The sequence below is a fragment of the Capra hircus genome, chromosome 15 (assembly GCF_001704415.2).
Source record: "Capra hircus breed San Clemente chromosome 15, ASM170441v1, whole genome shotgun sequence".
Classification (NCBI taxonomy): domain Eukaryota; kingdom Metazoa; phylum Chordata; class Mammalia; order Artiodactyla; family Bovidae; genus Capra; species Capra hircus.
Window position 1 is genome coordinate 29,930,084 of NC_030822.1, and position 26,998 is coordinate 29,957,081.

General features: G+C 39.6%; 1 protein-coding gene across 4 annotated transcripts in view; it reads left to right on the forward strand.

The window, feature by feature from the left end:
* The window catches only part of FAM168A (family with sequence similarity 168 member A), a 199,031-nt gene continuing 172,796 nt past the window's right edge, over positions 764–26,998 (forward strand). The window contains exon 1 of one of the 4 annotated variants that reach the window (XM_018059372.1): positions 764–1,182. The gene's annotated coding sequence lies outside the window, so the exon portion shown is untranslated. The remainder of the gene's footprint in view (positions 1,183–26,998) is intronic. The other 3 variants (XM_018059374.1, XM_018059373.1, XM_018059375.1) reach the window with 3 other exon arrangements.

A 26,998-nucleotide genomic window follows, 5' to 3' on the forward strand; every position in this document is an offset into this window, starting at 1 on the left:
TTGAGAATAAATTGTGAATAATTTTTGATGTCAAGAAATAGACCCATATCATTAAACAGCTATTGTTTGTATATATAATTTAACCAGCTCCTAGTGATGGACACTTAACGTTTACCCCACTATAATCAACAACCTGTGATAACAACCTTGTCCATTCATCTTTTCCAAACTGATTATCTCTCTAAGGTAAATTCTTAAAAGTAACGGAGCTGGGTCAAGAAGTACCCTCTTTTTATATTTGGGCTCAAGCTGCCAAGTCGTCTAGTTTTGCAGGGAGACCAGAAGGAAGCTGCTGCATTAGTTCTGGTGCGAGACAGTGGTAAACGGTTATTTCGAAGAGTACAGACTCGCATGCAGGTGATCTTGCCCATCTAGGCCTGTACTCGGCTGGGTGGCATATTTCCTTCCCTTTCCCCTCTCTTTCACTTCTTTTTTTTAACATGGAGGAAGAACTGAGAACTGCATCTCCCAGCATTTCGCGGGGACCACACTCCCTGGGAACTGTAGTACCAGGTCTGAGAAGGGTCCGGAAAGAGGGCGAGAGGCTGTGAGACATGCTGGGAAGTGTAGTCCAGCGGGAGGAGGTCTTAGGGCTGTGTGGAGGTGTGTGCGCGCGCGTAAAGAGGGTGGAGACGCCGCAAACATCGTCCCTTGAAGATGGGGCTGCTGGGTGACCTAACTTCCTTCCTGTGTGGTCTCTGAGTCTACAAAAGCTGCCCGCGGATGGTTGGCTTTACTCCATTGTCTGTGACCGAGGGGGGAGCGGTCCCTCCGCTTCGGGCGCGCGGTCGGAGGCGCAGGCGACGCGCCGGGCGGAGCGGGGCATGCCGGGAGTTGTGGTCCCGGCGAGCTGAGGCTGTGGGACGTGTCGCGGCGCGGCGCCGGCTCCTCCTTCCCCTCCCTTCTCAGCGGTCCCCCGCCCCTTCCCTCAGCCTCCTCCTCCCTCGCCCGCAGCCCAGCGTCCCCTGCCCCCACCCGTCGGGCTCCTCGGCGGCTACTGCAGAGGATTCAGAGCCGAGTCGCTGAGGAGGAGGCGGCTCCTGGTCCCTGCGCGCCATCCGCCACCTTACTGGACACGGGCGACGGAGCGAGAGCGTCGCCTCTGTAGCCTTCAGAGAAGACAAGGGCATCGCCGCCTCAGCTGCCGCCGCCGCCGCCGTTTTCGCCTGCAGCGGCTCGCCGGTGAGGAGATACACCCCCACCCTTCCCCGCTCCGCTCTCGCTGAGCCTGGGCCGGTGGTACTGGGGAGAATGGGAATGGGGGCTGCAGACCCCCTCGCGGGTTGGGGGAAGGGGGTTAAGGTCGCGATGGAACGGCGGGCTGGCAAGGGAGACTTGTCCAGGCGCGGGCTGGGGGTGGGGTGAGGGTGGGACACGAGCAGGTTGCGGGGGGAGCGACGAAGCGAGGGGACTTTTAATGGAGACGACCTGGGACAGGAGCATGGGATTGTAGGGTTGGGATGGAATTTGGATGGTTTTGGGCGAAATGGATGGTGAAACTGGAGTGGGATGGCTTTTAATGGGGGAGGGGACTGAATGAGGGTGGTGGATTTGGGGTTGGCCTGGAGCAATTGACAGCTTGGGATCTGGGCCGGGTTGCGGGCTAAGGGGTTGATTTCAATAGAAAGTGCGACTGCAGAGTTGGATAGGACCCTGGGGGGTGGTTAATTCTGGAGTGTGGCGTGGACCTTCGTCAGGCTGACAGAGGATGTAGGAACTGGGGGTGAGGGGCTTGGCATGGGTTGAGACCTGAGCTTGAAGTGGGCGCTTGCCATCTGGGGTGGTGGAATTTGTTGAGACTTACGGAATAGCGTGGGTTAGGCGAGCAGAGGAGGTAGAATTTGGGGTTTTCCTGGGGAGTGCTTATGGAAGTTGTAATAGGAGCTGGTGGGGGTGGGACTTTCAATGAGGGGAGTGTGAGGGTGAGCTGGCAGGACGGGGTAAATTAGTAGAAGTTAGGCCCCAAATGGGCAAACAGGGATCGAAATTGGGGGTGGGGTGGGGTGGGAACACAGCGGGATGGCATTTAGAGTGATGTTAAACCTGCTGGTGGCTCCCTGTGTACAGGATGGAGGCCGAGGGCAGAGAAGATGCTTCCAGGCTGGACTCATCAAAAGAATAGTGGCAGGTGGTGAGCAAGGTTGGGGAAGGTATCTTGAAGAAGATGTCCCTTGGCCAAGGTGGCCGAGGCGGTTTGGGAGAAAGAATGTCTGAGATGAGCTAGGAGGACTGGAGAGGTGGTTGATGATAGTGAGGTGGCAGATGGGGCTAATTGAGGAGTGGGAAACCTGGGGCTATTGGTATGGAGTGGGCAGGGAGGATGGAGAGGGGCGGTAAGCAATATTGGGAGGAGGTTGATTGGATGATTTTGGAGAGGAAGGATTGGGATGGCCTCCAAGAGACAGGAGAGGGTTGGGAGTGGACTTAAATGGACAGCTTTGGAGGCTATGGTTGGGGGACTTTGCAGGGGACAGAGAAGGTACATTAAAGACTGGTTTCTAGAGGACTTCTTAAGCTGTTAGTTTTTGTTTCATTTGTATTAGTATCATGTGGAAGTAAACCATCACAAAGGGTAAAGTTGAGTGGGGCTTCAGTTAAGGTAGAATTGAGGAGGGAAGGCATCTTCTATTATTCATGTATTTTAAAAAGAAAGTTGAGGGAAAAACCCACTGTCATAACTAAAGGTGAAGAAGATGAAACCGGAATGTGATAGATACCTTTCTGTTTGATGTCTCTGCCTTCTTTCTGCCCAAGGTGTGTTTTAAAAATTAGTCCTGAAATTTGGTGTTAAATAGATTTGATGAGCTTAAGTAGTTAAGGGAACATTCCTTGCTTGAGAACTGATGAATGAGACTGAAAAATATGAGGCTGAATTTATTTCCTAGTCAGGCAACGTGCATGTACTCAGAAAGAGCTTAGGCCTTTTTTTTCCCCCCTCTTAAAATTGATTGCTTGAAGACTCCATTTATTGGTGTCCTTGTTTGCAAGGCAATTAGGCCCATCATTGTATTGCAGGCTAATAATCCTGCACTACCGCTTGGCACTACCGCTTTATGTAAACATAAGACAGGAAATATGGAAATGTCATAAATATTCATTGGTGAGATGGTTTGCTATTGATGGAGTTTTTCATTTGATTCTCTTTTGACATTACTTGATAAGATTTAAAATAATTGGATTGTATTTCTATAGATTGAATTTTCTTCCAGAGGAATTCAGGTGGTTAGAATTCTGTCAGATATAGATAAAAACATAAAATCATTTTTATTTTATTTATTAGGAGATATAAGCATATTGCATTAACTACAAAAATAATACATCCATTTATTCATCAGAAATTTTCTTTAAAGCTTAATGATATGCTCATTCTTATGGCAGAATAGTGATGCTGGAAGGTAGAGAAGGATGTTAATGGAGGAAACATCTTTAGGGAAATAGTTTTCTGGACTTAATTGCATTAACTATGATATGTTAAACATGAAGTAGCTGTTGATTAGTGCTCAGACTGGGGAAAAAATGAGGAGAGATATAAAGATAAAATTGGCACTAATGGGATCAAAATAAATCTAGTTTTTGGTTCCAGCTTCAGAGTTTAGCTCGTAAATAAACCATTTTCCTTGGCTTTCACAATTGAGCACATAAAAATACCCAATATAAAGAATCTTTTTTTGTCGTTCTGAAATGGGCAGAATGATTGAAGGTTGGACTTAATCATTGGAATTGAAAATGTTTTGTTATGAGGAAGCTTTCTATGTTACAATGAAAATCAGGTTTGAGCAGTTACCGGTAATTTGATGAGAGTGTAATCTAACTAATGCAAGCGTTTCTCCTTGTAACTTTACTCTGGGGTCCAGCCATTGCATCTGCAGGCTTGATATAGAGGTGGGACATTTATATTAAAGCTATAGCTTTTGAGAACTCAAAATGGAAAATAATCACTTGGGAGAAATGTTTTGGTGGATTTTTTTTTTTTTATCATAACTGTGTTCACCTGTTCAGTAGAAATGTGTATAAAGTGTTTTAGTATCTTTACCTCATTTGATTCTCCCAATATTCTGGTAGCAAGAGGAGCAGTGGAGGTATTGTATACAGGTACATTGGTTGAATGAATAGCTTGTGAATTAAGAGGTTGAGAGTCTTGGTTTCAAATTCCCTTTCTACCACTTGATAGCTGAATAATTTTAGTAAAGTTATTAAAAACTTTTTGTACTTAGTGGTAATGTTTAAACAACATTGTGAATGTACTTACTGCCACTAAATTTTACGATTAAATATTATGATTAAATACAATTAAAAATGGTAAAAATTAAAAAAACTAACACTTCAGAAGGCTGTCTAGGGGAACAAATCAGATCATGTCCTGAAATAACTTTATGTCCTAAAAACATTGCACGTATGTGAAATATTTGTTCACTGTTTATTTACTTATTGCCTGCTAAGTGCCAGAGGAAAATGAAAATGAACAAAAAAACAGTTGTCAAGGAGCTTTCAGTGTTATAGGAGAGATAGATTATTTAAATGTAGTGAGAAGGGACTTCCCTAGTGGTCCAGTGGTTAAGACTCCACACTTGCAATGCAGGGGACATGGGTTTGATCCCTGGTCAGGGAACTAAGATCCTGAATGCTGCAAGGTGCAGTCAAAAAAAAAAAAAAAAAAAGTGGTGAGAAAAGTGAGGCAAAACTAATATGGAGGTCAAGACTGTGGATTCTGAAGTCTGTCCACCATTTACTACTAGCAGTGTGACCTTGGGCACAATGGTCTCATCTGTAAAATGGGCATAAGAGGACTAATCTCACAGGTTGTCTTGAGAATTAAACAAACTAATCCATGGAAAGCATTTAATACAGTGTGTTATATAGTACATTAAATAGTATTAGTTGTTGCTAATATTATTAGACAGGAAAAGACTAGAATATGAATAGCCTCTTGTGTCCTACCATTGAGTTCTTAGTTATTTATGTTATTTATGTTCTGTTATTTATTAAGGAGGTACTACTTTGTATTATTATCTCAGTTTGTCTGCATATACATGTTTGCATGTTGGTACTATAGTCTAGGAACTTTAAACAGTAAAGTACTAAACATATGTTAAGTGTTAGCTTTCTCATATAAAATAAGAAGAAAAACTACTCTGAGAAGAGTAAAAACTTGTCTTAATACTTAAGATTATACTGTAAGTGGAAGAGTTTGGGTTTTAGACCTGAAGTTCTAATTCTTCAATCCTATTTATATCTTCTTTTCAAATTGTGAAATCATATGTATAAAAGTTTGTGTAATATAAATCTTCAATTTAAAGACTGATAGCAAATTGAAGGCCTCAGTTTTAGCTACTCAGCTTAAAAGGAGGTTTTTAGTATCTTTAAAGCTTCTTATGATTGATTCCTTTCCTTCCTTGTCCCTCAGAAGTAATCACCACTTTCCTGAATTTTGTGTGAATCATTCCCTTTTAAAAATAATTTTAGGAAACAAATATGTATATAGTATATTTTATACCTTTACAACTTTATATAAATAGAAAAATGTATAAGTATTTTTCTGTAGCTTGCTTTATTCTTATTTATTATCCTTATTTTTTAATTTTAAAAGAGCTTTATTTCTTCCACCATTAATTAAAATAATATGCTCATGATAGAAATTGCAAGTTATAAAAAAGTAAAAGGAAGCAAAGTTATTGTCTGTAGTCCCTTTACTCAGCAACATTTCTTATTTGTATGTATATTATATATGCTTAGTTGCTCAGTTGTGTCCAACTCTTTGTGACCCCATGGACTGTAGCCCGCCAGGTTTCTCTGCCTGTGGGATTCTTGTAGGAATTCTGGAGTGAGTCGTCATGTCCTCCTCCAGGGGATCTTCCCAACCCAGGAATAGAACCCGGGTCTCTCGCATTGCAGGTGGAGTCTTTACCATCTGAGCCACCAGGGAAGCCCATGCATATTATATATACATATTCAAAAATGTGTATTCTTCAGTAACTTCCTGTAAGTATGCACACATACCTATATGGGTAATCTAGATGGCAAGAGGAAGCCAGTTTGCATTTATGGATGACCAGATTATCCAGATATGGGTCAGTCAGTGGGTAGTAGCAACCTTTGTGAGCTGTGAAAGAACAGCATCTTAGATTTACTACATAGTAATTCATTGTAATACTGACTTAGAACTCCATGTCATGTTTTGGCAAGTCACTTTACTCTGATCAGAATTTTTGTGCATCTTTTTGCAAAAAGGCAACCTGGTACATTGGTCCTCACCTGACTGTACAGGAAGGTCTGTCATCTGATGTACAGAGCATACTATGAAAAGGAAATCCTTATACATATCAGAAGCTTAGCAACCTAAGCAGCCTAAATACCAAGAATTTTTTTGTCTAAGAGATGTGAAATCCAAATTTATCAGTAATCAGTTGGAGCTTCAGTTTACTCACCTGTAAAATGGGGCCCAAATGAGATAATAAATGTGAAAATACTCTTTAAACTGTGAAGGATAATATAAATGTTAATTTTTTTTTCCTCTCTGGTTTACAAAACTGAAATCAGGCACCCACACAGAGGTGAAAAGCTTGTCAAATTTGGTTTATTGCCTTTCTGAAGGGTTCTTCTCCTAGTGGAGGAGGAGTACATGAAGAGCAGTTCACAGTTTCTCCCTTAAAACTTGAAGATTGTTAGATACAGTGGGACAGAGAGGCTGTTAGAGAACTTGCTCCTAGTGAGTTTATGGGACCTGGTTCAACGTTAACTGTGCTGGCTTGCTCAAAATGGAACAATTGAGACTTTTTGAAATGGAGAATGTGGTGTGCAATGTTTGTTTTCCACTGTCCTGACAAATACAGTCTTTTCCCCCTTAGTTTTCTACTTGTAACTTATTACAGAGATAGTGTACAGTGAGATGGATCATTTGTGTATATGTAAAACATAATATTCAGTTGTTGGGTTGTTGTTTAATGGATTATATGAGATAAGAGGTGCTTCCTTGGTGGCTCAGATGGTAAAGAATCTGCCTGCAATGTGTAATAGTACAGCTTTGCAGCATGTAAAGTGAAAGTTGCTCGGTTGTGTTTGACTCTTTGCGAGCCCGTGGATCTTGGCTCACTGGACTTTTTCAAGATTCTTTGGGTAGTCTTTCCCATTCTATTGGCTTTAACTGCTATCATATGCTGATGACTGTCAAATTTTCTGTCTCCAGCTCAAACATCTTTCCTGATCTCCAGACTATCTCTAGCAAGTATATCTCACTTGCTATTGACAACCTACATACATCCATTTTGATAATCCTTAAATTCAATAGATCCAAAACAGAACTCATTTTCCCCATCTACTTCTTCTGATTTCTCCCTTTTTATCTCCCCTAAAAGTTAAAATCATCCCTTCCTGTAGTTTTGTCTTAACTTAAAGGCACTGCTGTCCATCCAGCCATTCAAGATATGAATTTGTGCTATTAGTGTTTTCTTATCCCTTATCCTGTAGCCCCAAATAAATCCTCCTAAATATTCCTGAAACTCATCTTGCCTTTACTACTATTATCACCTTAGTTCAGCTCTTAATCTTGCCTGTACAAGGACAGTAGCCTCCTAACTTGTTTTTGTACCATCCATGTGCAATGGTAAACCTGTCTTCCTCTCAGCAGCAGAATGTCCACATCACTCCCTTGCTTCAGTCCCTTCATTGGCTCTAAAATCTTAAGCTCCTTAGCATGACATATTATGCCTTCTCTTATGACCTGTCCCGATGTACTTCTTCTGCCTAATCTTCCATCATTGGTAACACTGAGCAGTATGTAGTTTATACAGAGGTTTTACAGTTTAACACCTTTGCTCATACTGTTTCTCCTTTTATTCATCCCTCTGGGTTCTTTCAGCATCCTTAAAGTTTGTCATAAGTTCATAAGGAGCACCCAGTGTGTGCCTCTGTTATAGTACTTGGGCTGTTTTGGGAAAATTGTTTCTGTCTGCCCCTTCACTTAACTGTAAGTTTCTTGGGGGCAGGGACTGTGTTCTAGTCATCTTTATAGTCCTTGCTCCTGGAGGGTGCCTTGTAAGTAGTGAATGATTAATTTTTGAACTGAACATAGAAGAGATGACAAACCAATAGTATGATATTCTACTGAGGAGTAAGATGATAGGTATTTTTCTAGATGTAGATTTTTATTTATTTACAGTGTAATTTAGAATTTAATTGGATTGATAAAGGCTTTGGTAATAATGATATATAACACAAGTTTCAAAAGTGGAAGACAGCAAGATGTCGTTAGCAAACGATTCTGTAAAATATTTTAGGCTTTGTGGGCCACATGCAGTCTCTATTATTTTTTTCCTCTCCTTCTCTTTCCCCTCCACATCTCCCTTCTTCCCTCCTCCTATGTTTCATTCTTAGTTAATAGGCTGTACATAAGCAGGCCGTGGGTGTGCCATAGCTTGACAATCCCAGGTATGTTATCAGAAATCAGACTTAAAAGTTGTAAAATTTTTATTTTTTTGGCCCTACCACATGGCATGCAAGATCTGAGTTCCCTGACCAGGGTTAGAACCTGTGCCTCCTGCAGTGGAAGTACAGAGTTTTAGCCACTGGACTGCCAGGGAAGTCCTTTAAAGTTGTATAATACTGAAGAGCTTAGAGACTAAAGCGAGCTCAGTTTTCATGTTTTGTTTATTATAAAATTTAGTTCCTTTAGGCAGTTATGCCTTTTAGTATGAAAAATAATTGTACAGTCTTTTTTGTCAAGGTATTCTGTTTATCTAAAAGTTTGACATTTTGTTAAATGGGTCATCGATTTCTATATAAAGATGCTTTGAAAACACCTTGGTTTGTAAAATTCCAGTACAACTCCCCCACCTTTCTCAGTTTATGCAGATGTCTGGGTACTTTCAGAATATGCCTGTTTTTATGATGATATAGATTGTGTTGTTTCTTAGATGCAGGCATTTTGAAGGAACCCTAGGCTGATCTATTTTTCACAGAAGGTTCAATCCCTGGCTGACTAGAAATTATAATCTTGATTTGGCTTCTGATCATGTCCTTCAAGCTTGATAGTTTCTGCTGATACTCCTTTTCTAGTCTCTGTGTTGTAACTTTTTATACATATCCTAGTTTTCTTTCTTTTTTTTTTTTTTTTTTAAGGTATTGTGTTTTTGTTTCTGTTTTTTGGCTGTGCCATGTGGCTTGTTGGATTTCAGTTCTGCCACCAGAGATTGAACCTGATCCTTGGCTGTGAAAGCCTGGAATCCTAACCACTAGGTCACCAGGGAACTCTCTGTCTTAGTTTTCTAATGTGTTGTCTCTCTCTCTTATTTTGAATTGATAGCAAAAATCCCTATCTGTATGTGTGTGTATATATACATATATATATATGTATTTGCATTACTTATATTTCTGCAAATATAATTATACTGTTTTATTTGATCTGCAGTGCACAGGTTAGTCATGTAGCATTATTTTCATTTTAAGGATTAAGAAGTCAAGACTCAAGGGGGTTATTTATCTTTGGCCATAGGAATAATAGGAGATGAGTGTGAAAAGATGAAAAGGGCTTAATATTTGAATATCTGTAGTAGGGAGTATGCTGGGTGCTTACTCTCTCTGAGTATATAATTTAATCCTCATATTTACCCATTTTAGGGTATTGTGCCCATTTTATAGAAGAGGAAGCTGAAGAAACTGAGACCCACAGGGACTAAGTAGCTTGCATTTGGTTATATAGTAAGAGAAGAGAAGTTTGTATTAAAAATCTGATCCACCTTACTCCAAAGCCCTTATTCTTTTTACTGTACTGTATATAAAGCTCCCTTGTTTTAAATTCTTAGATCAGTATTTTTCAGCCTACTTAAATGAGTAGTAGCTTGGCTATACATTCAACTTACCTGAAGATCTGTTTTAAAAAACTGCTCTTGTTCAACTCTGACCAGTGCTAATGAAACTTCTTCAGGTGAGTCTAAAGCAGGTATGTGTATGGGTGTATTTTTTTTTAAGAAAATATAAATTAAAAAGAAATTGTATTGCTGTATATATAGCATATGAAGAAAAAGTACACAAAAAATGTAACCAGCATTCAGATCAAGAAATTTGGGAATTCCTGGTGGGTCAGTGGTTGGGACTTGGTTCTTTCACTGCTGTGGCCCAGGTTCAGTCCCTGGTTGGGTAATGAATATTCTAACTTCCAATACCATAGTTATTTTTTGCCTCTTTATGAATTTTTATAAGGTATGACTGGCTTTTTGCACTCAGCTTTGTTTGTGAGATTCATTTATGTTCTTGCATTTAACAGTGGGCTTCCCTGGTGGCTCAGAATCCGCCTGCCAATACAGGAGACTTGCGTTTGATCCTTGGGTTGGGAAGATCCCCTGGAGGAGGAAATGGCAATCCATTCTAGTATTCTTGCCTGGGAAATCCCATGGACAGAGAGGCCTGGCAGGCTACAGTCCGTGGGGTGGCAAAGAATTGGACCAGACTTAGCAACTAAACAACAATAACAATGTAGCAGTAATTTATCCTTCTCATTGCTGTATAGCAATAGTTCTCAAACCTTTTGGTGTCTTCACTCTTACTTTTGAAGACCCCTAAGAACTTTTGTTTGTGGGTTGCATCTACCAATATTTGCTGTTTTAAAAATTAAAACTGTGCATTTAAAAATAATAAACCCATTAAATATAGCATATTTTAATGAAAATAGCTATATTATTACCCCCAAATAGAAGGATATTATTTAAAATTTTTCCAAAGCTTTTCTCTGTCTGACTGGATATATATCTACTTCTACATTCAATCTGTTGCAGCTGGTTGTTTTGTTTATGGTATATAAAGCATATCCTGTCCCATATATGAGTGAGTGTGCATGCTCAGTCGTGTCCGACTCTTTGTGACCCTGTGGACAGTAGCCCACCAGGCTCCTCTGTCCGTAGGGTTTTCTAGGCAAGAATACTGGAGTGGGTTGCCATTTCCTTCTCCAGTCCCATATATATGTGTCCGACTCTTTGTGACCCTGTGGACAGTAGCCCACCAGGCTCCTCTGTCCGTAGGGTTTTCTAGGCAAGAATACTGGAGTGGGTTGCCATTTCCTTCTCCAGTCCCATATATATGTGGCTATAAAAGGGAGGAATGTTTTAATTGACTTTTTTTTTGCTATACCACAAGACTTGGGGGATCCTAGTTCCCTGACGAGGGATTGAACCTAGACCCTCAGGTAGTGGGAGCATGGAGTCCTAACCGCTGGACTTCCAGGGAATTCCCTTGGTTGACTTTTTAGATAATTGATGGATATTCTTTTTTTTTTTTTTAATATTACACTGAAACTTGTCAACTGGTAGTTTCTTTAGAGATCCATTATTTTATGGACTCTGAAGCTATACAGTTAGCCTTTCATGCTCTGTTATACTAAAGTCTGCTGGTCTCTTTTGTACTTTGAATGGGTTTTCTACTCATGCATAATTTTGTGTCACTGTGCTTTGGTCATCTGGAAAATATTGGCTCATTGAGTTATGCAGATCTTATAAAAATGTTGACATATTTTATCATACAGTGTCAGATACTACATTTGTTAATATCTCCACCAATTCTATCAGACAAGACTTCTCTAATTTTTGCTTGAAAGCTCAAATTTTGTCATTGGCAAGAAATACTGACAGTTGTTTTCCTTGAAGTGACAGTCGCACATTGTTCATTTTTGAAAAAATGTCTGCCAAACATCCAAGTCTGAATAATCAGTTTGTCTGGCAGTTGTTCTTTTAAGTTAAAATGGTGTTTCATGAAAGAAAAAAAAAAAAGGCAGGTAACTCAGCTTGCAACTCAATTGCATAAGTGCCTTAGTGTTTTTTCTTGAGAAAACTCTTGTACTTTGTTATATAGAAATGTTTATAGGTAAGGAATGAGACTTAATAGGATTCATTACTTTTGTGGCTTCAGCAAGGCCTCAAAATAGTATTTTTTTGGCATATTGGCTATGAAGAATGCAATGACAGTGTCACAGTTTGATGTCACTGCCTTACTTCAATTCAAGATGGTATAGTTTTATTTATTAGTATAATTATGTTTCCAGGGTTTACTTATTTCTTATTGGAGAAATAGGTAGATTTCTTAGTGAAAGGGTCTTCCCTGGCTCAGAGAGTAAAGAATCTGCCTGCAATGCAGGAGACTTGGGTTCGATCCCTGGATCAGGAAGATCCCCTGGAGAAAGGAATGGCTATCCACTCCAGTATTCTTGCCTGGAAAATTCCGTGAACAGAGGACCCTGGTGGGCTACAGTCCATGGGGTTGCAAAGAATCAGACATGACTGAGCAATTTGTTAAAACTTTGTTAAAAATACTGCTTTGAAAGCTAGCATGAATATAACTGGTTTTTCCTTCGCTTCAAGTGTTAGTTGCTCAGTTGTGTCTGAGTCTTTGTGATCTCATGGACTGTAGCCCACCAGGCTCATATGTCCATGGAATTCTCCAGGCAAGAATACTGGAGTGGGTTGCCATTTCCTTCTCCAGGGGATCTTCCCAACCCAGGGATTGAACCTGGGTTTCCTGCATTGTAGGCAGATTCTTTACCTTCTGAGCCACCAGGGAAGCCCTTTCCTTTGCTTAGTAGAACCAAAACACTTCAGAGTTGAGCAGTTTTACAATTTTATCAGTATGTTAGAAAATCATTGGGCTTGATCCCTATCTTTTACTATTTGTGTTGAAAGAAAAGTGTAAAGTGGCTTTTAGTGAACTGTGCATAGCTGTGTATAAAAGTGATTCTCTGTCTTCCTACCCTTAACCAGGAGCATTTGCAGTAAAAGAGAATGATGGAGATGAAGCCATGACCAAGTGATCTTGTTGTGTAATGACTGGTTTTTCACTGTGATTGGGCAGAGGCAGATGGAGGAGGGTAGGCTAAGCAAGTTATAGTACTGAGCATTATTTTACCTTTCAGCCAACATCCCCATACAGCCTGGAACCTTAGAGGAAGGAGAATTAACTTTCACTGTGTGCCTACTTTGTGCTAGGCTGTTTAAGTATGGTAACTTATTTAAATATACAGTTCTCCTGTAGGGTGGCCATAATTATTTTATTTTGCACCTGAGAAAGTTTTGGCTCAGAGATGTAGAGCCTACTCAGGCCCACTAGCCAGTGACCAGGGTGGGGTTTATCCCCAGACTTTTCTACCTCCAGAGCCTGTGAGTGGTCTTTGCTATATTCTGTGCTATTGTCCAAGGACAGTGTCTCACTGATTATTTCTGAATCCTTGATATCTGGAACCTAGTAGGGTTCAGTAAGTTTCTGTTGAATACTTGACCTGGTGCTAAATAAACTGGTGAACCAGTTTTTACAGAGTAGGATATAACCCATCCCCTCTGGGCTGTGTGTAGATTGGCATGGGAGAGTCTGGTCACCATTTGTTGTTGTGGGGAAAGGGTCAATCTTCTTAATGATAGACTATCAAACTGTTTAAATAATTTGGAAATTTAGGAGTTGAGAAAATCTAATGGGATGAGTTTTCATGAGATTGTCAGTGGTTTCTTCAGGAACAGATAATACATCTGTGTTGCCTCTGATTTCCCCCTTAATACCTTTGAAACCTTGTGCAAGTTACTTTACTTTTCTGTACCTCATTTTAAAAAATCTTTGAAAAGGGAAGGGCAGCAATAGTAGTACATAATTCTGAGGTAGTTTTGAGGATTGAATGAGACTGTTCATGTAAAGAAATTACCACAGTGCTTGTTATATACTACAGTCAATAAATAAGAGCTATTATCCTTCTAGAATGAAGCATGAATTTAAGATGATTTTTAGCATGTTAAGAAGGAACAGTATTTTGGCTTCTAAAGCATTTTTGTTAGAGAAATAAAGCACTGAATTTATTGGTTTTTGTATTTGGGGGTTTGTTTTCTGATTGTAGTTTGTTTGGTCTTCCTGGCAGTGAAGGTCTGTTATTTTGGTTGTGTGCCTGGATTTATTCATGAACCAATGCAGGATTTATGCATGAACCAATATGACCTTTGGCTCTCCATCAACTTTTTAAAACTTTTTGGTCTAGTTGAAACGGTTTGAATTGTTCTGGAAAATTCACTGATGTTGATCAGTTCAGTTCAGTCACTCAGTTGTGTCTGACTCTTTGTGACCCCATGAATTGCAGCACGCCAGGCCTCCCTGTCCATCGCCAACTCCCGGAGTTCACTCAGACTCACGTCCATTGAGTCAGTGATGCCATCCAGCCATCTCATCCTCTGTCGTCCCCTTCTCCTCCTGCCCCCAATCCCTCCCAGCATCAGAGTCTTTTCCAATGAGTCAACTTTTCACATGAGGTGGCCAAAGTACTGGAGTTTCAGCTTTAGCATCATTCCTTCCAAAGAAATCCCAGGGCTGATCTCCTTCAGAATGGACTGGTTGGATCTCCTTGCAGTCCAAAGGACTCTCAAGAGTCTTCTCCAACAGCACATTTCTTTCTAAATTAAAAATGTCAGTGAATGTGAGAAATGCCTCTTTCTAAATTTTTTTCTAACTATACTACTCATTACTGAGGGGATCAAGTATTTCTCCGTAGTACTCTGCCCCAGAACCAAAGAAAGAGTGTTCTTTGAATTTTTCTGCCTTTATTTTTGTTGGTGCTAATATTATCCATACTTTTGAGACTTATGTCTTTGACAGCACTTTTTAAGTATAGTTGACAGTACATTTTGATCAGGCTGTGGAATTACGGAAGAGGATACCAAGTATCCATTCTAAATGAGCATATCTGAAAGTCAGCCTGCCCTTCAGTCACATGTCGATGTAGGTATACTGACTGTCTCCTAGATGGGGTTCTCTTGGTGGTTTAGTCACTAACTTGTGTCCTACTTTTGTGACACCATAGACTGTATAGCCTGCCAGGCTCCTCTGTCCATGGGATTTCTCAGGCAAGAATACTGGAGTGGGTTGCCATTTCCTTCTCCAGGGCATCTTCCCAACCTAGGGATAGAACTGGAGTCTGCTGGATTGCCAGCAGATTCTTTACCGCTGAGCCACCAGGGAAGCCCCAGATGGAGCTCTGGTATGGTGTTTTTAGTAAGAGACTTAGCTCAGTATTCTCCCCTTAACTCTCTCCAGTGTCATTCATTGTTTGTCTCTCCTTCCAGCTTGCACATTTTACCTCTAGTTCTAATGAAGTGTGCATTGTTGGGTGTTTGCAGTTCTCCAGACGTGCCATCCTTCTTGCTTTAATGTCTTTACACATGCTTCTCTCTGGGCCTGGATGTCTCCTTTTAACTTTTGGTTGGTCTAACTCCTGTTCAGCCTTTAAAACTCAGCCTAGGAGTTAACCTTTTCCAGAAAGCCTTTCTTGATTGGGTGGGATTGGGTGCCCCATCTCTGCGTTGCCTCATCGCTGGGTTGTAATTATCCATTTATTATTTATTGGTCTCCTCTACTTTGCAGTGAGCAGGTATTGTATGTAATTATCCTTTTATTCTCTAGAACTCATTTTTTGACCTTACACAGAGTAGGCATTGATAATGTCTTATTTGTGAATCCATAGTTTCAGGCTGATGTGTTAGCATTGTAACTTCCCAACCCATGTTAGTAGAATGGTTTTTGTTTTGTGGCCGCTGAACCTTGCCTTATGTTTTCTTCATTACCCTTCAGCTCACACTCATCTTCTATTTTTTGCCCATAGGTAGGTCAGTGGAACAGTATATACGGTAGACATGTAGATCTTCATAAAGAACTTGAGTTGTGACGGGTCCTGAATCTCACTTGGAATGAATGAAATCACATTGGTAAATGGAAAAGCTGGGCTCTTATGATTGCTTTTTAACTCTTAGTTCTTTTCTCTGCTTCCAAGTTTTCCTCTTTATTAATATTTTGGTCAGTTTTAACTTTTAGATAACATAAGATGAATGCTCCAAAACCAAACCACAAGTACTCTGGTTGTGTATTTGATTTTTTTGAGCCTACATACAGGATTTGACTTATCTCTTATGGTGGTGGGATGACTGAGACTTTAACAAGTGTGGGGGTTTTAAGCCTTATTAAGAACTTAATAGTTCCTGACAGGTGATTTAAATTATGACTTCCAAAAATATTTTGTTTACAGTCTTATTAGCACACAAAAATAATCATTTATGCCTGCATTCATTTAGTTAATATGAGTGTTAGGCTCTATGCTAGGTAGGTTCTGATGATACACAGAGCTGAGTAAGATGTGGTCTCTGTCTCTAAGGAGCTCCCAGGTGCAAGAGAAAAACTATACACAATTTCAGATGAGTGTGTTGTACAAGCTGTAAAATAAGTAGCAGAGAGGGAGGTGTTAATGCCTTTTTCAGGGAAGAGTTCTTGGAGGAATAGACACCTGAGCTTATTTCTGAAAGAAAATAAGGTCTCTGTGTGTAGAAGATTCTGGATGTATGCTCAAAATCTGGATTTGAACCTCAGCTTAGTCACTTATGAGCTGTTTGACTTGGGGCAAGTTGTTTAAGCACTCTGAATCTCCCTTTTTTTCCCCCTCTAAAGTGAGAATAATCATGTCTGTCTGTTTTTGAAAGTTGTGAATATTTAATATATGTGAAAGAGTTTCGTAAATGTGCTAAACAAATATTACATCTTGGTTTTTGTTTTTCATTTTGACAGATTGGAGTATAAGTTTTCTTACTCAGACCAGAAATGAGAGAAAAAAAAAAAAAAGACTGGGTATATTAGTGCGTAGATATTAATTATAAAGTGTTAACACTGTAAGCATCATGATTTACAGTAAAGAGTTTTAAGCTCAGAATCCATGAAACTTTGGTTCTGTGCTGTTGTGAAAGATATTGCTTAAGATGCTTAAGGAGTGGTCTCTGAAAATGTACTGTGTGTAGTTCTGAGTGGCTTGGATGGCAATAAGCCAAACTGGAAAGAGCTCCATTGCTTGTCAGAAGACTTATATCTGTGGCACTATTAAAAAGATTACTTAACATTTCAGAATTACATTTTCCTCATCAATAAAACAGAGAAAAGTAATAGTTAATTTGCAGACTGAGAATTAGGGATAAGTTGGGTAAAGTGCATACTATTTGCCATAATCAGTTAAAAGTTTAATTTGTAGAATATTAAAATAAACTTTCTTATCTTTCAATATGAGAAACTTCATTTAGTGAAACTTGCTTGAAGAATAAAGAGAACGTACTAGGTGGTGCTAGTGGTAAAAACCTGCCTGCCAATGCAAAAGACCTGGGTTCACTCCCTGGGTCAGGAAGATCCCCTGGAGAAGGAAATGGCAACCCACTTCAGTGTTCTTGCTTGGGAAATCCCATGGGCAGAGGAGCCTGATGGGTTGCAGTCCACGGGGTTGCAAAGAGTGGGACACGACTGAGCGACTAACACACACAAGATTATATTTTACTTCTTTCTTCAAGTTCATTCGTCAGAATGATATTGCAGTTCAGTTCAGTTGCTCAGTCGTGTCCAACTCTGTGACCCCATGAATTGCACCACGCCAGGCCTCCCTGTCCATCACCAACTCCCAGAGTCCAAACCATGGACCCAAACCCATGTCCATTGAGTCGGTGATGCCATCCAACCATCTCATCCTCTGTTGTCCCCTTCTCCTCCTGCCCTCAATCTTTCTCAGCATCAGGGTCTTTTCCAGTGAGTCAGCTCTTTGCATCAGGTGGCGAAAGTATTGGAGTTTCAGCTTCAACATCAGTCCTACCAATGAACACCCAGGACTGATCTCCTTCAGGATGGACTGGTTGGATCTCCTTGCAGTCCAAGGGAGTCTCAAGAGTCTTAACACCACAGTTCAAAAGCATCAATTCTTCTGTGCTCAGCTTTCTTTATAGTCCAACTCTCACATCCATACATGATGACTGGAAAAACCATAGCCTCGACTAGATGGACTTTGTTGACAAAGTAATGTCTCTGCTTTTTAATATGCTGTCTAGGTTGGTCATAACTTTCCTTCCAAGGAGTAAGTGTCTTTTAATTTTATGGCTGCAATCACCATCTGCGGTGATTTTGGAGCCCCCAAAAATAAAGTCTGACACTGTTTCCACTGTTTCTCCATCTGTTTGCCATGAAGTGATGGGACCGGATGCCATGATCTTCATTTTCTGAATGTTGAGCTTTAAGCCAACTTTTTCACTCTCCTTTTTCACTTTCATCAAGAGGCTCTTTAGTTCTTCTTCACTTTCTGCCATAAGGATGGTGTCATCTGCATATCTGAGGTTATTGATATTTCCCTGGCAATCTTGATTCCAGCTTGTGCTTCCTCCAGCCCAGCGTTTCTCATGATGTACTCTGCATATAAGTTAAATAAGCAGAGTGACAATATACAGCCTTGACGTACTCCTTTTCAGTAATAATATTGCAAGGTGATTTTAAATCCCAGCTCTTGTACTTACTAACTATATGAACTCAGTTACTTACTGTTTCTGTAACTTTTTTTATTCATCCATGAGATGGGAATAAAGTGGTATTTACAACATATAATTGTTGGCAAGATTAAATGAGATAATTAGATAAAGTACTTTGATTGGTGTTTGGCACATATTTGTTGTTTGGTTGCTTGATTGTGTCTGACTCTTTGTGCCCCTATGAACTACAACACGCCAGGCTTTCCTGTCCTTCACAATTTCCTGGAGTTTGCTCAAACTCATGTCCGTTAAGTTGGTGATGCCGTCCAATCATCTCATCCTCTGTTGCCCTCTTCTCCTGCTCTCAATCTTTCATCTTTCCTAGCATGAGGGTCTTTTCCAATGAGTCAGCTCTTCGCATCAGGTAGCTAAAGTATTGGAGCTTCAGCTTGTGCATCAGTCCTCCAATGAATATTCAGTGTTGATTTCCTTTAGGATTGACTGGTTTGATCTCCTTGCTGTCCAAGGGACTCCCAAGAGTCTTCTCCAACACTGCAGTTCAAAAGCATCAATTCTTAGGCTCTCAGCCTTCTTTTTGGTGCAGCTCTCACATTTGTACTGGAAAAACCATAGCTTTGACTCATAATATGATGTTAATAAATGGTAGCATTGTTACTGTCACTTTCATTTGATAAATGAGAAGCTGAATACAGAATTAGCAACCTGAATAGATTCACTTGTAAGAACCAAGGATGTGTTTCAATCCAGGTTTGTGCAATGCCATTCAGTTCAGTTCAGTTCAGTCGCTCAGTCGCGTCTGACTCTTTGCGACCCCATGAATCACAGCACGCCAGGCCTCCCTGTCCATCACCAACTCCCGGAGTTCACTCAGACTCACGTCCATTGAGTCGGTGATGCCATCCAGCCATCTCATCCTCTGTTGTCCCCTTCTTCTCCTGCCCCCAATCCCTCCCAGCATCAGAGTCTTTTCCAATGCCATTACTCTATCTTTTTATCAGGCTTCATTTTGTAATTAATGTTTTATTTGTTAGAGTATGCATTCTGAAGTGCTGTAGAGTGTTTGGAAATAGTTTGTGACTCTTAGATATTTAAAACTATCTTTCTGTGATGTTTTACTAATAGTTTACATAAACTCAGAACTAAATTGGTTAGAGAAAGAACTGTTTGGCCTGGTTTTCCTGTGATTAGATGCAATTAAAGGGCAAATATTCTGGGGTCCTGGTCAGTGGTTAGTAAAAAGAACAATGTGTTTTTTCCCTGCCTAAACAGGTTCATTGAGGTGAAGCTGACAGACAATAAATGACACAAATTTAATATCATTTGCTAAGTTTTAGCATGTGAAAACATCTGTGCAACCATCATTGCAATTCAAATAGTGAATATATCACACAAATTGTGGGAGGAATCACCTCCCACAAATTTCCTGGTACCCCCTATGCAATCCCTTCCTCTTGGTCTCCCTGATCCCTCACCCACACAAACATTGGTCTGCCTTCTATTACTTTTTACTTATATTATTCTTATAGATTAAACAATGGTTTTGAAGTTGTAGCAATCAGGATTTAGATCACCCATTCTGTCACTGTGTTAGTTGGGTGACTTTGGAGAAGTCATTCTATCTCTCAGCCTGGTTTATTTGCCTGTAATCTAGGGATTCTAGCACCAGCCCAAAGGACCATGAGGAAGAGGAGAACAGTGCCTAGAAAGAGCCTCGCATGGTCCCTGGCTCACAGCTGGTCTTCAGTCCCGGGAAGGCACCAGATCAGCTTTCAGTTGGTGGCTCAGAGTACCTTTAGGCGTCAGAGCTCCAAAATGCTTTTCTGTCACCTAGACCTTGTGTTCCCTCTTACTGAATGAGCTTTCTTGAAATAGGAAAGTTTAGATTAGACAACTTGAGGCCCTAAAGGGCTCTCTGGTACTTCTTCCTTCCCTCCTGCATGCCCAGTGTTCCACATGCTATTAATTATAAACAGATGTTCTTCATAAATAAGCGAAGAACTTCACCTCAGATTTCTGAGTTCTTAATGCCTATGTTTAAGTCTGACGTTGTGATAAAACTGCATACGCAATGAGCTTGTAGTCAAAGTTCTGGATTTTAGTTCCCATGCTGCCCTGGGCAAATTGTAAAATCTTTTTGAGTTTGTTTTCTCAGATATAAAGTTGAAGAGTATCATACCACACAAATTTGTTGGGATGATTAAAGGAGGATTTTGGAAATGAATTGTATGATGACATCATAGTTCATCTGCATTGTCCTGTGACTAGCTTGCAGTGTAGTATTTAAACTTGATATTCTAGAATTTTCTTTGAGTTTGTTTTATTAGGTTTTACTAATAGGTAGCACAAGAAAGCAAAAACCAAAGGTTAAAAGTGCTTAGAATTTAAAGTCAGAGAAACTTTAATTCAGGTATTAATTTAGTAGTTGTGTGACCTTGGGCAAGTTATATACTTTCTCTGAGCCTTAATAAGGTATATCTGGTCTTCCTCAGAGGGTTGTGGTGAGGAATGGAAATAAAATGTGTACTGCTGCTGCTGCTAAGTCGCTTCAGTTGAGTCCGACTCTGTGCGACCCCATAGACGGCAGCCCACCAGGCTCCGCTGTCCCTGGGATTCTCCAGGCAAGAACACTGGAGTGGGTTGCCATTTCCTTCTCCAGTGCATGAAAGTGAAAAGTGAAAGTGAAGTCGCCCAGTCGTGTCCGACTCTTAGCCACCCCATGGACTGCATCCTACCAGGCTCCTCCGTCCATGGGATTTTCTAGGCAAGAATACTGGAGTGGGTTGCCATAGCCTTCTCTGAAAATGTGTACAGTGTTTGGCAAATAGCAGATACTTAGTGGTGCTACTTTTTCCCAAAATTGGTAGATTTGTGGAGTTCAGTGAGCTATCACTGAAGAAATTACTTCTGTCTTCCCCATTCCATAATACAGTTTGGCCCAGGATAGCCATTAGGTGGTGTCTCAGATTTCCCATTTAAGTCTGAAAATGCAATTTGAGGTTTATGATGCCAACAGTTATTGTAAAGGGATTTCCCCCCACTAATAATGGGAGGAACTGATGCCATGTTTTTGTATTTTCTCATTAATTCTCATTGCTATAGCTGGAGGTACTTTGTACTGTGGGAGCCAGGGAAATTGGGGGCCATATTGTTTTTTTCTGTCTGTGTTTATTTGGATTGGAGAATTGTCTAAAGGCTTCTTAGTGAATAAAGTAGATTTGCTAAATTCAGATTCTTCATTCCTGGGTGAGCCCAGGAATGACCTTCTGAGAGGAAAATATAGGAAAACCTGGGGGTAACTGGTGAGTTCTGCTTGTGAAGTTGTCAGGATCTTTGAGTTGAGGGCAGTGGAGAAGAGTTGATTTTCCATTCTCCTCTTACCCTCTGGAGCGTTTACAGCCCAACACAAAGGAAGCTTTAAGATGGAGGTCTGTATTGTAATTTCCTAGAAATTGCAGCTTCTGGTAATAGCTCATTCAGTTTGCACCTCTCTGCTGCAGTAGATGAAACAATAGAGACAATAAAGCCTTTTATCTGATAGCAGTAGCCTCAATGGGATGTTTGTTTTAATAATGGTATAATTTGCAGGGCTCATAAATTGTGATTTTATTCTCATGGAAATAACTGCCCAGTGGTATTTGGAGTCTCAGGTCTCCTGTTGTGGATAATTTCACTAACATTCTGGCTGACAGTTCTCTTTATTTTGCACTTTGTTTTAGATTGTTCAGGCTGGTTGGGTAATTAGACCAGTGCAGAGCCAATTTTCTTTAGTTTGAGGCTGGCAGGTGGTTACTAGGTAACTAGAGGATCTTCTGAACAGGCAAGAAATTCTGCTTAGGGATTCAAGGCAAAAAAGCTGAGTTTGCTTTTGATTGTCATCTGGAATTTTTTTTTAAGGTTTTATTTATCTGATCCTAAAATATCTAAAAGAAAAAAATTATTTCTCAGTCATCTGTGTATTTACTTTCCATGGTACCAAACAGCCAATTCTATTTGGAATCGTATAGTTCAGTTTTTAATTTTCATCTACTTTTTTTTTTTTCTGGGAATATCCATAGAGGGCTAAGGATGAGACTAGGTACCATGTGCTAGACATTGTCTAGGTTTTTACACACATTATCTCTCAATCTTAATTAGAACCCTGAGAGGTAGGTATTGTTTCTGTTTTGCATAAGCGGAAACCTAAATTCAGAGAATTTAAGTAACCAAATTAAGGTATCTCAGTTAATAAGGGGTGGGCAGCAGTTTACCAGACTCAAAGCTCACGTTAGGTTTTCAATTATAGTATAAGATATTCTGAAGATACATTACACAAGTTTCTCTTACGTTCTTAGATATTACAGTGATTGGCTCAGTAATATATTGTACATTAATTAGTGACATCAGATGTATATCTGGTTGTTCTTCCTGTCATCTAATTTTTTAAATTTAATTTTTATTTTGGAGTACTGATTTACAGTGTTGGTTAGTTTCAGGTCTATAGCAAAGTGATTCAGTTATACCTATACTTATGTCTATTCTTTTCCAGGTTCTTTCCCCTGTATAGGTTATTACAGAATATTGAGTAGAGTTCTATGTGCTATATAGTAGGTCCTTGTCTATTTTGTATATAATAGTGTGTATATGTGTCATCTAATCTTACATTATTACAGCAGTTAAGGTACATGGAGTATTCCAAAATTAAATGCCTTCCAGACATACTCTGTTTTAGGAATTCTTTGAAAGTTTGGCACTATATGATGTGCCAAAACATGATATAGTCACTGGAAATAGACTCGAAGTGTGGGAACTGGGTTTTAAAATCTTGGCACTGCCACTTATTGGGTAGTCTTGGATAAACCCTTTAACCATCTTTGGCTAACCCTTACTCCTTGCCTAAGCCTTGCTTTACTCATCTGTGAAATAGAGATAATACCCACATTATATGTGGTAGTGCCTCGTATATGCCTGTAACACGGTAGGGGCCCATTAAGTGTTGGCTACCTTCCTTCTTTAAGTCTTCTAGGAATATATACAGAAGTAGAATAGATTTTGTTTCATTCCCAGTTCTTTCTACTCCCCAGCAGCTAATTGGGTCCATTACTGAACTATTTGGATAATTTGATGCTTTTTTCATCACTGGCCATAGGATTTATTAAAAGATGATCAACTTTTAGTACTGTTTTGTTACATTTCATGTTGATGCTGTTAAACTGATGGAATTCATTTTCCTCTAGGAACTTGCTGGAAGGGATATTTAGACATCTGGTTCATTGTTTATACTCTCTTAGTCAAGAGAGTGAGTACATATATGGAGAGGGCATTGACTTGTGATTTTACAAACTTGGTTAAAGTTCTAGCTTTGCTGCTTCCTAGCTGAGTTTCTTGGGACAGCTGATTTTCTTAGCTGAGACTTGGAGGAGGGATAATAATAGCTGACCTGCTTTGTTGTAAGGATCAAATAAGAATGGATGTGAAGATGCCTTTTAAATTGAAAAATGTTAGGTAATCATTATGTGACTTTCATAGTTAGACTAGAAGGAAATTTACTACTATTTTAAGGGAGATTTTAAATTTAAATTCTACTGTATAAAGGAAACATCGTGATGAGTTTTATGTTAGCTCTTAGGGACAGCTGAAGAGAAGAGGCCAGAATGAGGTCCTGAGTAGAGAAAGTATTGAGTGAATATAATTGAATGGTAGAGGTGGGAATGGAGTGTGAGTGGCAGTAGAGTGGTGAGGCAGGCCAAGGGAACTTAGAGGATAATTTAGATACAACGTTTGGATCTTGGTCTAATCTTGATCCATAGAGCAAAGAAAATGGATGCTTCTTGATTAGAAAATCTTAAAGCCTGAGCAGTGTGTGGAGCACTGGTTGAAAGAGTAAGGGTGGAGGTAACAGCTGTAGGTTCTCTCAGCTGAGGACTCTGAAGTTGAAATCCCAGTTTTAAGTCTTCAGGAATATGTACAGAAATAAAGTAGATTTTGCTTCATTCCCAGCTCCTCGTAGCCCCCAGCAGCTAAGTGTGTCCATTTAGGGGAGGCTGTTCCAAGTAAAGCTTGTGCTTATTGTATGTGAATCACTTAGTGGTTCTCAGGTGGGCATAAAGGCATATTTTCATGTAAAGAGGTCCAGGTGGCTGGCAAGTGGGGGATCTACTTTTAAGGACTAGAAAGCTTAGTTTTATGCAGTCATATTCAGGTTATCTCTTCCCTGAAAATTGGTTCTTTTATAGCATTTCAATAAGGCAGATGGTATTTTTCCTAAGTGGAACATCAACCAAAATTTTTACTGTGTTTAATTATTGATATGTCTGAGTGGTACAGCATATTGGTTAAAATAAAGATTTTTTTATATGAAGAAAGCCTTCTGGCTTTGGATTTTGGTACTGCACCAGTTTTTTCATTTTTCTCTCGGGGGTGTAATCTTTTTCTTTACTACAAGTGGCTGCGTTATGCTTTCTGGATCATTGCCTTCTCTATTGAGTACTGGGGTACAATAGTGGTTGTACAGGTTAGTTTCACAGTCTCCATTTTACTTGATTATAAGAACCCATTTAGGCTTCTGTCTTCTACCCCCTTTGCTACTGGTATAAAGGTATTGCAGTGTTTATGTAGGAGATGGATTTCTATAGGCACAGAATGAATCTGAGTTACTTTATCATATTAGCTTCATATATAATAAACTGATATTTGCATAATTTTTTAGGTAGGTATTTTGTTATTAAAAGTTTTTCTTTCTACTAATCTGTTTTTTGTACTAAACTGGTAGCTGTTTTGGGGCAGGTTCATGTATTTTTTTTCATCTTTGTATCTACTGTATTCAGCGCAAATCTAATGATGATGATGCTGGCCACACTGTACTGTATGTCTGACATTGTTTCAAGTGCATGCAATATTTGTTTTCATCCTCATCCCCATTTTATAGAAGAAAAAACTGAGACTTGGAGAAAGAAAGAAACTTGCTCATTGTCACAAATAATGAAGAGATATAGCTGTGATTAGAACCAAGCAGTCTGACTTCAAAGCCTAAATACTTAACTTCTACCCTAAATTTTCTCAGAAACTGCTAATAAGTATATATAAATATATATAAAATATGTCTTGTCTGTGCCTTAAAATTCTGTGAAGCAGATATGCTGTATCCATTTTATAGGGGAGGAAAAATGAAGTAAATTAATTGTACAAAGTTCCACATTTGTTGAGTGGCAGAATCTAGAGTCTCAGTCTCTGGCTTCCTGATTCCAATCCCCCTATTTTTTCCCCCTCTGTCATTACTGTAGACACTGGTTAGAGCTATACATCTATTTTAGGAATAATCTTTTTAGATTTGGAAAATAGATTTCTTTATCTGGACTATTTGGAGATAAGCAGCAGGTTTTAAAAAGTCTTCTGTTACATCCTTCTTTTTCAAATCCAAGGAGCAAAATTCCCTGGTAGATAGACTATGAGAGCTGATTGAGAGGAGATAGGACAACTTTGTGTGTGTGTGTCTGTGTGTGTGTGAGAGAGAGAATCTGTTTTTCGAGTACCTGACACAGAGTATGTTTTCTGTAAAGACTGCTGAGGACTGCAGGATTGAAAGAGTTCTTGCTGAATCTAGTATTATTGAAGAGTGATGATGCTAAAATTGCTAGATTACTGTTGTATTCTGTGCTTTCTGCAGATTCCTTCATTCGTGGTCACTGATTATGCTTGAGCATTACAGTAACACTAATGATAGTGGCATTTAATATATATTTGAGCCAGGATGTGGTCACTGTCTATAAGAGAGCCTTCATATGAAAGAGGGATTGCAGTTATGCATTTGGAACATTTGAAGAGGCAATTTTTCTTTTTCTTTAATATTTGTTTATTGGCTGTCCTGGGTCTTCGTTGCTGCCTGGGCTTTTTCTCTAGTTGCAGCAAGTGGAGGGCTACTCTCTAGTTGTGGCAAGTGAGGGCTTCTCATTGTTGTGGCGTGTGGCCTTCAGTAGTTTCTGCACCTAGGTTCAGTTGGGTTCAGTGATTGCGTCTCCCAGGCTCTTGAGACCACGCTCAATAGTTGTGGTGCACAGGCTTAGCTGCAAGAAGCAGTTTTTCTCATGTGAACTTAATTGTACTGAACTCTTTCTGACTGCCTTGTCAGATTTTCTTTTCCTATTTCTGTGAAGAAGATATGGCAGTGGCAAATTAGTTTTCCAGGTTTTTTTTTTTTTGCTTATATACATATTTTAAATAAATTGAAGTGATGCTCTATTGTGACTTTTATTTTACATTGAGGTATTAACATTAAAATAATAGGCTAACTCAGTAATATATCATTAGAATATTTAAGACTTTGGAACTTCATAGAGCTGGATGACATCCTCACACTGTCCTATGTTACAAATGCAGACTAGAAGCCCAGGGAAATTAGTTAATTGTCCAAGGTCATACAGTTTGAACATCGATAACCTAGGATTAGAACCTAAGTTTTTCCTGTTTTTTCCATAGCACACTTTTTTCCTTTTGAAAATGATTGTTTTACTTTGGTACTTATGAAGCCAGATATTGCCCTAAAGGTGACATCATAGGGTCAAAATCACAAGCTCAAGAGTTTTGGTTCATCTGTCCTATAAATGAATAAATAGATAAGTAGATTATGTGGCTTTTGATAGAAACAGTGTAATGTCAACAAACATCAAGGAGCTAGTTCCATTAATAGTCTTCTTTCAGGTCCTTGAAGCTGGTTTTGTTTCATTTAGGTTCTAGGCAAT